The following is a 10,766-nucleotide window of genomic DNA, read 5'->3' on the forward strand; positions in this document are numbered from 1 at the left end:
GAGTGCCAGCGAGTGGGCCAGAGAGAGAGTGCCAGCGAGTGGGCCAGAGAGAGAGTGCCAGCGAGTGGGCCAGAGAGAGAGTGCCAGAGAGAGAGAGTGCCAGCGAGTGGGCCAAAGAGAGAGTGCCAGCGAGTGGGCCAGAGAGGGAGTGCCGGCGAGTGGGCCAGAGTGGGAGTGCCGGCGAGTGGGCCAGAGAGGGAGTGCCGGCGAGTGGGCCCGAGAGGGAGTGCCGGCGAGTGGGCCCGAGAGGGAGTGCCGGCGAGTCGGCCAGAGAGGGAGTGCCGGCGAGTGGGCCAGAGAGGGAGTGCCGGCGAGTGGGCCAGAGAGGGAGTGCCGGCGAGTGGGCCAGAGAGGGAGTGCCGGCGAGTGGGCCAGAGAGGGAGTGCCGGCGAGTGGGCCAGAGAGGGAGTGCCGGCGAGTGGGCCAGAGAGGGAGTGCCGGCGAGTGGGCCAGAGAGGGAGTGCCGGCGAGTGGGCCAGAGAGGGAGTGCCGGCGAGTGGGCCAGAGAGGGAGTGCCGGCGAGTGGGCCAGAGAGGGAGTGCCGGCGAGTGGGCCAGAGAGGGAGTGCCGGCGAGTGGGCCAGAGAGGGAGTGCCGGCGAGTGGGCCAGAGAGGGAGTGCCGGCGAGTGGGCCAGAGAGGGAGTGCCGGCGAGTGGGCCAGAGAGGGAGTGCCGGCGAGTGGGCCAGAGAGGGAGTGCCGGCGAGTGGGCCAGAGAGGGAGTGCCGGCGAGTGGGCCAGAGAGGGAGTGCCGGCGAGTGGGCCAGAGAGGGAGTGCCGGCGAGTGGGCCAGAGAGGGAGTGCCGGCGAGTGGGCCAGAGAGGGAGTGCCGGCGAGTGGGCCAGAGAGGGAGTGCCGGCGAGTGGGCCAGAGAGGGAGTGCCGGCGAGTGGGCCAGAGAGGGAGAGCCGGCGAGTGGGCCAGAGAGGGAGTGCCGGCGAGTGGGCCAGAGAGGGAGTGCCGGCGAGTGGGCCAGAGAGGGAGTGCCGGCGAGTGGGCCAGAGAGGGAGTGCCGGCGAGTGGGCCAGAGAGGGAGTGCCGGCGAGTGGGCCAGAGAGGGAGTGCCGGCGAGTGGGCCAGAGAGGGAGTGCCGGCGAGTGGGCCAGAGAGGGAGTGCCGGCGAGTGGGCCAGAGAGGGAGTGCCGGCGAGTGGGCCAGAGAGGGAGTGCCGGCGAGTGGGCCAGAGAGGGAGTGCCGGCGAGTGGGCCAGAGAGGGAGTGCCGGCGAGTGGGCCAGAGAGGGAGTGCCGGCGAGTGGGCCAGAGAGGGAGTGCCGGCGAGTGGGCCAGAGAGGGAGTGCCGGCGAGTGGGCCAGAGAGGGAGTGCCGGCGAGTGGGCCAGAGAGGGAGTGCCGGCGAGTGGGCCAGAGAGGGAGTGCCGGCGAGTGGGCCAGAGAGGGAGTGCCGGCGAGTGGGCCAGAGAGGGAGTGCCGGCGAGTGGGCCAGAGAGGGAGTGCCGGCGAGTGGGCCAGAGAGGGAGTGCCGGCGAGTGGGCCAGAGAGGGAGTGCCGGCGAGTGGGCCAGAGAGGGAGTGCCGGCGAGTGGGCCAGAGAGGGAGTGCCGGCGAGTGGGCCAGAGAGGGAGTGCCGGCGAGTGGGCCAGAGAGGGAGTGCCGGCGAGTGGGCCAGAGAGGGAGTGCCGGCGAGTGGGCCAGAGAGGGAGTGCCGGCGAGTGGGCCAGAGAGGGAGTGCCGGCGAGTGGGCCAGAGAGGGAGTGCCGGCGAGTGGGCCAGAGAGGGAGTGCCGGCGAGTGGGCCAGAGAGGGAGTGCCGGCGAGTGGGCCAGAGAGGGAGTGCCGGCGAGTGGGCCAGAGAGGGAGTGCCGGCGAGTGGGCCAGAGAGGGAGTGCCGGCGAGTGGGCCAGAGAGGGAGTGCCGGCGAGTGGGCCAGAGAGGGAGTGCCGGCGAGTGGGCCAGAGGGGGAGTGCCGGCGAGTGGGCCAGAGAGGGAGTGCCGGCGAGTGGGCCAGAGAGGGAGTGCCGGCGAGTGGGCCAGAGAGGGAGTGCCGGCGAGTGGGCCAGAGAGGGAGTGCCGGCGAGTGGGCCAGAGAGGGAGTGCCGGCGAGTGGGCCAGAGAGGGAGTGCCGGCGAGTGGGCCAGAGAGGGAGTGCCGGCGAGTGGGCCAGAGAGGGAGTGCCGGCGAGTGGGCCAGAGAGGGAGTGCCGGCGAGTGGGCCAGAGAGGGAGTGCCGGCGAGTGGGCCAGAGAGGGAGTGCCGGCGAGTGGGCCAGAGAGGGAGTGCCGGCGAGTGGGCCAGAGAGGGAGTGCCGGCGAGTGGGCCAGAGAGGGAGTGCCGGCGAGTGGGCCAGAGAGGGAGTGCCGGCGAGTGGGCCAGAGAGGGAGAGGCAGCGAGTGGGACAGATAGGGAGAGGCAGCGAGTGGGACAGATAGGGAGAGGCAGCGAGTGGGACAGATAGGGAGAGGCATCGAGTGGGACAAAGGGGGAGTGACGGCCAGCGAGTGGGACAGATAGGGAGAGGCAGCGAGTGGGACAGATAGGGAGAGAGGAGGCCGGTGAGTGGCACAGAGCGAGAGAGAGAGAGAGAGGGCTGCCACGTGGTAGAGAGAGAGAGAGGGCCAACGAGTGGGACAGACAGCGAGAGAGAGGGCTGATGAGTGGAAGAGAGAAAGAGAGTGTGCCGGCACATGGTACAGAGGGAAAGAGAGAGAGGAGCAGCGAGTGGGATAGAGAGGGAGGGACAGCAAGTGGGACAGAGAGAGAGGTGCTGGCGAGTGGGACAGAGAGAGAGAGAGAGAAGCACTGGTGAGTGGACCAGTGAGAGAGGGGCAGCGTGTGGGACAGACAGAGAGAGAGAGAGGGCTGCGACTTGGACACGCAGAGAGATTGAGGGGCAGCGAGTGGGACAGCAAGTGAGTGAGGGGCAGCGAGTGGGTCAGAGAGAGAGTGAGGGGCAGCGAGTGGGTCAGAGAGAGAGAGAGAGTGAGGGGCAGCGAGTGGGTCAGAGAGAGAGAGAGAGAGTGAGGGGCAGCGAGTGGGACAGAGAGAGAGTGAGGGGCAGCGAGTGGGTCAGAGAGAGAGAAAGTGAGGGGCAGCGAGTGGGTCAGAGAGAGAGAAAGTGAGGGGCAGCGAGTGGGTCAGAGAGAGAGAGAGAGAAAGTGAGGGGCAGCGAGTGAGTCAGAGAGAAAGAGAGTGAGGGGCAGCGAGTGAGTCAGAGAGAAAGAGAGTGAGGGGCAGCGAGTGAGTCAGAGAGAGAGAGTGAGGGGCAGCGAGTGAGTCAGAGAGAGAGAGAGTGAGGGGCAGCGAGTGAGTCAGAGAGAGACTGAGGGGCAGTGAGTGAGTCAGAGAGAGAGAGAGTGAGGGGCAGTGAGTGAGTCAGAGAGAGAGAGAGTGAGGGGCAGCGAGTGGGTCAGAGAGAGAGTGAGGGGCAGCGAGTGGGACACCAAGTGAGTGAGGGGCAGCGAGTGGGACAGCAATTGAGTGACGGGCAACGAGTGGGTCAGAGAGAGAGAGAGAGTGAGGGGCAGCGAGTGGGTCAGAGAGAGAGAGAGAGTGAGGGGCAGCGAGTGGGTCAGAGAGAGAGAGAGAGTGAGGGGCAGTGAGTGGGCCAGAGAGAGAGTGCCAGCGTGTGGGCCAGAGAGAGAGAGTGCCAGCGAGTGGGCCAGAGAGAGAGTGCCAGCGAGTGGGCCAGAGAGAGAGTGCCAGCGAGTGGGCCAGAGAGAGAGTGCCAGCGAGTGGGCCAGAGAGAGAGTGCCAGCGAGTGGGCCAGAGAGAGAGTGCCAGCGAGTGGGCCAGAGAGAGAGTGCCAGCGAGTGGGCCAGAGAGAGAGTGCCAGCGAGTGGGCCAGAGAGAGAGTGCCAGCGAGTGGGCCAGAGAGAGAGTGCCAGCGAGTGGGCCAGAGAGAGAGTGCCTGCGTGTGGGCCAGAGAGAGAGTGCCAGGGTGTGGGCCAGAGAGAGAGTGCCAGCGAGTGGGCCAGAGAGAGAGTGCCAGCGAGTGGGCCAGAGAGAGTGGGCCAGAGAGAGAGTGCCAGCGAGTGGGCCAGAGAGAGAGTGCCAGCGAGTGGGCCAGAGAGAGTGGGCCAGAGAGAGAGTGCCAGCGAGTGGGCCAGAGAGAGAGTGCCAGCGAGTGGGCCAGAGAGAGAGTGCCAGCGAGTGGGCCAGAGAGAGAGTGCCAGCGAGTGGGCCAGAGAGAGAGTGCCAGCGAGTGGGCCAGAGAGAGAGTGCCAGCGAGTGGGCCAGAGAGAGAGTGCCAGCGAGTGGGCCAGAGAGAGAGTGCCAGCGAGTGGGCCAGAGAGAGAGTGCCAGCGAGTGGGCCAGAGAGAGAGTGCCAGCGAGTGGGCCAGAGAGAGAGTGCCAGCGAGTGGGCCAGAGAGAGAGTGCCAGCGAGTGGGCCAGTGAGAGAGTGCCTGCGTGTGGGCCAGAGAGAGAGTGCCAGCGTGTGGGCCAGAGAGAGAGTGCCAGCGTGTGGGCCAGAGAGTGCCAGCGAGTGGGCCAGAGAGAGTGGGCCAGAGAGAGAGTGCCGGCGAGTGGGCCAGAGAGGGAGTGCCGGCGAGTGGGCCAGAGAGGGAGTGCCGGCGAGTGGGCCAGAGAGAGAGTGCCGGCGAGTGGGCCAGAGAGAGAGTGCCAGCGAGTGGGCCAGAGAGAGAGAGTGCCAGCGAGTGGGCCAGAGAGAGAGTGCCTGCGTGTGGGCCAGAGAGAGAGTGCCAGGGTGTGGGCCAGAGAGAGAGTGCCAGCGAGTGGGCCAGAGAGAGAGTGCCAGCGAGTGGGCCAGAGAGAGTGGGCCAGAGAGAGAGTGCCAGCGAGTGGGCCAGAGAGAGAGTGCCAGCGAGTGGGCCAGAGAGAGAGTGCCAGCGAGTGGGCCAGAGAGAGAGTGCCAGCGAGTGGGCCAGAGAGAGAGTGCCAGCGAGTGGGCCAGAGAGAGAGTGCCAGCGAGTGGGCCAGAGAGAGAGTGCCAGCGAGTGGGCCAGATAGAGAGTGCCAGCGAGTGGGCCAGAGAGAGAGTGCCAGCGAGTGGGCCAGAGAGAGAGTGCCAGCGAGTGGGCCAGAGAGAGAGTGCCTGCGTGTGGGCCAGAGAGAGAGTGCCAGCGTGTGGGCCAGAGAGAGAGTGCCAGCGTGTGGGCCAGAGAGAGAGTGCCAGCGAGTGGGCCAGAGAGAGTGGGCCAGAGAGAGAGTGCCAGCGAGTGGGCCAGAGAGAGAGTGCCAGCAAGTGGGCCAGAGAGAGAGTGCCAGCGAGTGGGCCAGAGAGAGAGTGCCAGCGAGTGGGCCAGAGAGAGAGTGCCAGCGAGTGGGCCAGAGAGAGAGTGCCAGCGAGTGGGCCAGAGAGGGAGTGCCAGCGAGTGGGCCAGAGAGAGAGTGCCAGCGAGTGGGCCAGAGAGAGAGTGCCAGCGAGTGGGCCAGAGAGAGAGTGCCAGCGAGTGGGCCAGAGAGAGAGTGCCGGCGAGTGGGCCAGAGAGAGAGTGCCGGCGAGTGGGCCAGAGAGGGAGTGCCGGCGAGTGGGCCAGAGAGGGAGTGCCGGCGAGTGGGCCAGAGAGAGAGTGCCGGCGAGTGGGACAGAGAGAGAGTGCCGGCGAGTGGGCCAGAGAGAGAGTGCCAGCGAGAGGGCCAGAGAGAGAGTGCCAGCGAGTGGGCCAGAGAGGGAGAGGCAGCGAGTGGGACAGATAGGGAGAGGCAGCGAGTGGGACAGATAGGGAGAGGCAGCGAGTGGGACAGATAGGGAGAGGCATCGAGTGGGACAAAGGGGGAGTGACGGCCAGCGAGTGGGACAGATAGGGAGAGGCAGCGAGTGGGACAGATAGGGAGAGAGGAGGCCGGTGAGTGGCACAGAGCGAGAGAGAGAGAGAGAGGGCTGCCACGTGGTAGAGAGAGAGAGAGGGCCAACGAGTGGGACAGACAGCGAGAGAGAGGGCTGATGAGTGGAAGAGAGAAAGAGAGTGTGCCGGCACATGGTACAGAGGGAAAAAGAGAGAGGAGCAGCGAGTGGGATAGAGAGGGAGGGACAGCAAGTGGGACAGAGAGAGAGGTGCTGGCGAGTGGGACAGAGAGAGAGAGAGAGAAGCACTGGTGAGTGGACCAGTGAGAGAGGGGCAGCGGGTGGGACAGACAGAGAGAGAGAGGGCTGCGACTTGGACACGCAGAGAGATTGAGGGGCAGCGAGTGGGACAGCAAGTGAGTGAGGGGCAGCGAGTGGGTCAGAGAGAGAGTGAGGGGCAGCGAGTGGGTCAGAGAGAGAGAGAGAGTGAGGGGCAGCGAGTGGGTCAGAGAGAGAGAGAGAGAGTGAGGGGCAGCGAGTGGGACAGAGAGAGAGTGAGGGGCAGCGAGTGGGTCAGAGAGAGAGAAAGTGAGGGGCAGCGAGTGGGTCAGAGAGAGAGAAAGTGAGGGGCAGCGAGTGGGTCAGAGAGAGAGAGAGAGAAAGTGAGGGGCAGCGAGTGAGTCAGAGAGAAAGAGAGTGAGGGGCAGCGAGTGAGTCAGAGAGAAAGAGAGTGAGGGGCAGCGAGTGAGTCAGAGAGAGAGAGTGAGGGGCAGCGAGTGAGTCAGAGAGAGAGAGAGTGAGGGGCAGCGAGTGAGTCAGAGAGAGACTGAGGGGCAGTGAGTGAGTCAGAGAGAGAGAGAGTGAGGGGCAGTGAGTGAGTCAGAGAGAGAGAGAGTGAGGGGCAGCGAGTGGGTCAGAGAGAGAGTGAGGGGCAGCGAGTGGGACACCAAGTGAGTGAGGGGCAGCGAGTGGGACAGCAAGTGAGTGACGGGCAACGAGTGGGTCAGAGAGAGAGAGAGAGTGAGGGGCAGCGAGTGGGTCAGAGAGAGAGAGAGAGTGAGGGGCAGCGAGTGGGTCAGAGAGAGAGAGAGAGTGAGGGGCAGTGAGTGGGCCAGAGAGAGAGTGCCAGCGTGTGGGCCAGAGAGAGAGTGCCAGCGTGTGGGCCAGAGAGAGAGAGTGCCAGCGAGTGGGCCAGAGAGAGAGTGCCAGCGAGTGGGCCAGAGAGAGAGTGCCAGCGAGTGGGCCAGAGAGAGAGTGCCAGCGAGTGGGCCAGAGAGAGAGTGCCAGCGAGTGGGCCAGAGAGAGAGTGCCAGCGAGTGGGCCAGAGAGAGAGTGCCTGCGTGTGGGCCAGAGAGAGAGTGCCAGGGTGTGGGCCAGAGAGAGAGTGCCAGCGAGTGGGCCAGAGAGAGTGGGCCAGAGAGAGAGTGCCAGCGAGTGGGCCAGAGAGAGAGTGCCAGCGAGTGGGCCAGAGAGAGAGTGCCAGCGAGTGGGCCAGAGAGAGAGTGCCAGCGAGTGGGCCAGAGAGAGAGTGCCAGCGAGTGGGCCAGAGAGAGAGTGCCAGCGAGTGGGCCAGAGAGAGAGTGCCAGCGAGTGGGCCAGAGAGAGAGTGCCAGCGAGTGGGCCAGAGAGAGAGTGCCAGCGAGTGGGCCAGAGAGAGAGTGCCAGCGAGTGGGCCAGAGAGAGAGTGCCAGCGAGTGGGCCAGAGAGAGAGTGCCAGCGAGTGGGCCAGTGAGAGAGTGCCTGCGTGTGGGCCAGAGAGAGAGTGCCAGCGTGTGGGCCAGAGAGAGAGTGCCAGCGTGTGGGCCAGAGAGAGAGTGCCAGCGAGTGGGCCAGAGAGAGTGGGCCAGAGAGAGAGTGCCGGCGAGTGGGCCAGAGAGGGAGTGCCGGCGAGTGGGCCAGAGAGGGAGTGCCGGCGAGTGGGCCAGAGAGAGAGTGCCGGCGAGTGGGCCAGAGAGAGAGTGCCAGCGAGTGGGCCAGAGAGAGAGAGTGCCAGCGAGTGGGCCAGAGAGAGAGTGCCTGCGTGTGGGCCAGAGAGAGAGTGCCAGGGTGCGGGCCAGAGAGAGAGTGCCAGCGAGTGGGCCAGAGAGAGAGTGCCAGCGAGTGGGCCAGAGAGAGAGTGCCAGCGAGTGGGCCAGAGAGAGAGTGCCAGCGAGTGGGCCAGAGAGAGAGTGCCAGCGAGTGGGCCAGAGAGAGAGTGCCAGCGAGTGGGCCAGAGAGAGAGTGCCAGCGAGTGGGCCAGAGAGAGAGTGCCAGCGAGTGGGCCAGAGAGAGAGTGCCAGCGAGTGGGCCAGATAGAGAGTGCCAGCGAGTGGGCCAGAGAGAGAGTGCCAGCGAGTGGGCCAGAGAGAGAGTGCCAGCGAGTGGGCCAGAGAGAGAGTGCCTGCGTGTGGGCCAGAGAGAGAGTGCCAGCGTGTGGGCCAGAGAGAGAGTGCCAGCGTGTGGGCCAGAGAGAGAGTGCCAGCGAGTGGGCCAGAGAGAGTGGGCCAGAGAGAGAGTGCCAGCGAGTGGGCCAGAGAGAGAGTGCCAGCGAGTGGGCCAGAGAGAGAGTGCCAGCGAGTGGGCCAGAGAGAGAGTGCCAGCGAGTGGGCCAGAGAGAGAGTGCCAGCGAGTGGGCCAGAGAGAGAGTGCCAGCGAGTGGGCCAGAGAGGGAGTGCCAGCGAGTGGGCCAGAGAGGGAGTGACGGCGAGTGGGCCAGAGAGGGAGTGCCGGCGAGTGGGCCAGAGAGAGAGTGCCGGCGAGTGGGCCAGAGAGAGAGTGCCGGCGAGTGGGCCAGAGAGAGAGTGCCGGCGAGTGGGCCAGAGAGGGAGTGCCGGCGAGTGGGCCAGAGAGGGAGTGCCGGCGAGTGGGCCAGAGAGGGAGTGCCGGCGAGTGGGCCAGAGAGGGAGTGCCGGCGAGTGGGCCAGAGAGAGAGTGCCGGCGAGTGGGCCAGAGAGAGAGTGCCGGCGAGTGGGCCAGAGAGAGAGTGCCGGCGAGTGGGCCAGAGAGAGAGTGCCGGCGAGTGGGCCAGAGAGAGAGTGCCGGCGAGTGGGCCAGAGAGAGAGTGCCGGCGAGTGGGCCAGAGAGAGAGTGCCGGCGAGTGGGCCAGAGAGAGAGTGCCGGCGAGTGGGCCAGAGAGAGAGTGCCGGCGAGTGGGCCAGAGAGAGAGTGCCGGCGAGTGGGCCAGAGAGAGAGTGCCGGCGAGTGGGCCAGAGAGAGAGTGCCGGCGAGTGGGCCAGAGAGGGAGTGCCGGCGAGTGGGCCAGAGAGGGAGTGCCGGCGAGTGGGCCAGAGAGGGAGTGCCGGCGAGTGGGCCAGAGAGGGAGTGCCGGCGAGTGGGCCAGAGAGGGAGTGCCGGCGAGTGGGCCAGAGAGGGAGTGCCGGCGAGTGGGCCAGAGAGGGAGTGCCGGCGAGTGGGCCAGAGAGGGAGTGCCGGCGAGTGGGCCAGAGAGGGAGTGCCGGCGAGTGGGCCAGAGAGGGAGTGCCGGCGAGTGGGCCAGAGAGGGAGTGCCGGCGAGTGGGCCAGAGAGGGAGTGCCGGCGAGTGGGCCAGAGAGGGAGTGCCGGCGAGTGGGCCAGAGAGGGAGTGCCGGCGAGTGGGCCAGAGAGGGAGTGCCGGCGAGTGGGCCAGAGAGGGAGTGCCGGCGAGTGGGCCAGAGAGGGAGTGCCGGCGAGTGGGCCAGAGAGGGAGTGCCGGCGAGTGGGCCAGAGAGGGAGTGCCGGCGAGTGGGCCAGAGAGGGAGTGCCGGCGAGTGGGCCAGAGAGGGAGTGCCGGCGAGTGGGCCAGAGAGGGAGTGCCGGCGAGTGGGCCAGAGAGGGAGTGCCGGCGAGTGGGCCAGAGAGGGAGTGCCGGCGAGTGGGCCAGAGAGGGAGTGCCGGCGAGTGGGCCAGAGAGGGAGTGCCGGCGAGTGGGCCAGAGAGGGAGTGCCGGCGAGTGGGCCAGAGAGGGAGTGCCGGCGAGTGGGCCAGAGAGGGAGTGCCGGCGAGTGGGCCAGAGAGGGAGTGCCGGCGAGTGGGCCAGAGAGGGAGTGCCGGCGAGTGGGCCAGAGAGGGAGTGCCGGCGAGTGGGCCAGAGAGGGAGTGCCGGCGAGTGGGCCAGAGAGGGAGTGCCGGCGAGTGGGCCAGAGAGGGAGTGCCGGCGAGTGGGCCAGAGAGGGAGTGCCGGCGAGTGGGCCAGAGAGGGAGTGCCGGCGAGTGGGCCAGAGAGGGAGTGCCGGCGAGTGGGCCAGAGAGGGAGTGCCGGCGAGTGGGCCAGAGAGGGAGTGCCGGCGAGTGGGCCAGAGAGGGAGTGCCGGCGAGTGGGCCAGAGAGGGAGTGCCGGCGAGTGGGCCAGAGAGGGAGTGCCGGCGAGTGGGCCAGAGAGGGAGTGCCGGCGAGTGGGCCAGAGAGGGAGTGCCGGCGAGTGGGCCAGAGAGGGAGTGCCGGCGAGTGGGCCAGAGAGGGAGTGCCGGCGAGTGGGCCAGAGAGGGAGTGCCGGCGAGTGGGCCAGAGAGGGAGTGCCGGCGAGTGGGCCAGAGAGGGAGTGCCGGCGAGTGGGCCAGAGAGGGAGTGCCGGCGAGTGGGCCAGAGAGGGAGTGCCGGCGAGTGGGCCAGAGAGGGAGTGCCGGCGAGTGGGCCAGAGAGGGAGTGCCGGCGAGTGGGCCAGAGAGGGAGTGCCGGCGAGTGGGCCAGAGAGGGAGTGCCGGCGAGTGGGCCAGAGAGGGAGTGCCGGCGAGTGGGCCAGAGAGGGAGTGCCGGCGAGTGGGCCAGAGAGGGAGTGCCGGCGAGTGGGCCAGAGAGGGAGTGCCGGCGAGTGGGCCAGAGAGGGAGTGCCGGCGAGTGGGCCAGAGAGGGAGTGCCGGCGAGTGGGCCAGAGAGGGAGTGCCGGCGAGTGGGCCAGAGAGGGAGTGCCGGCGAGTGGGCCAGAGAGGGAGTGCCGGCGAGTGGGCCAGAGAGAGAGTGCCGGCGAGTGGGCCAGAGAGAGAGTGCCGGCGAGTGGGCCAGAGAGAGAGTGCCGGCGAGTGGGCCAGAGAGAGAGTGCCGGCGAGTGGGCCAGAGAGAGAGTGCCGGCGAGTGGGCCAGAGAGAGAGTGCCGGCGAGTGGGCCAGAGAGAGA

The sequence above is a fragment of the Mustelus asterias genome, chromosome 16 (genome assembly GCF_964213995.1).
Source record: "Mustelus asterias chromosome 16, sMusAst1.hap1.1, whole genome shotgun sequence".
NCBI classification, from domain to species: domain Eukaryota; kingdom Metazoa; phylum Chordata; class Chondrichthyes; order Carcharhiniformes; family Triakidae; genus Mustelus; species Mustelus asterias.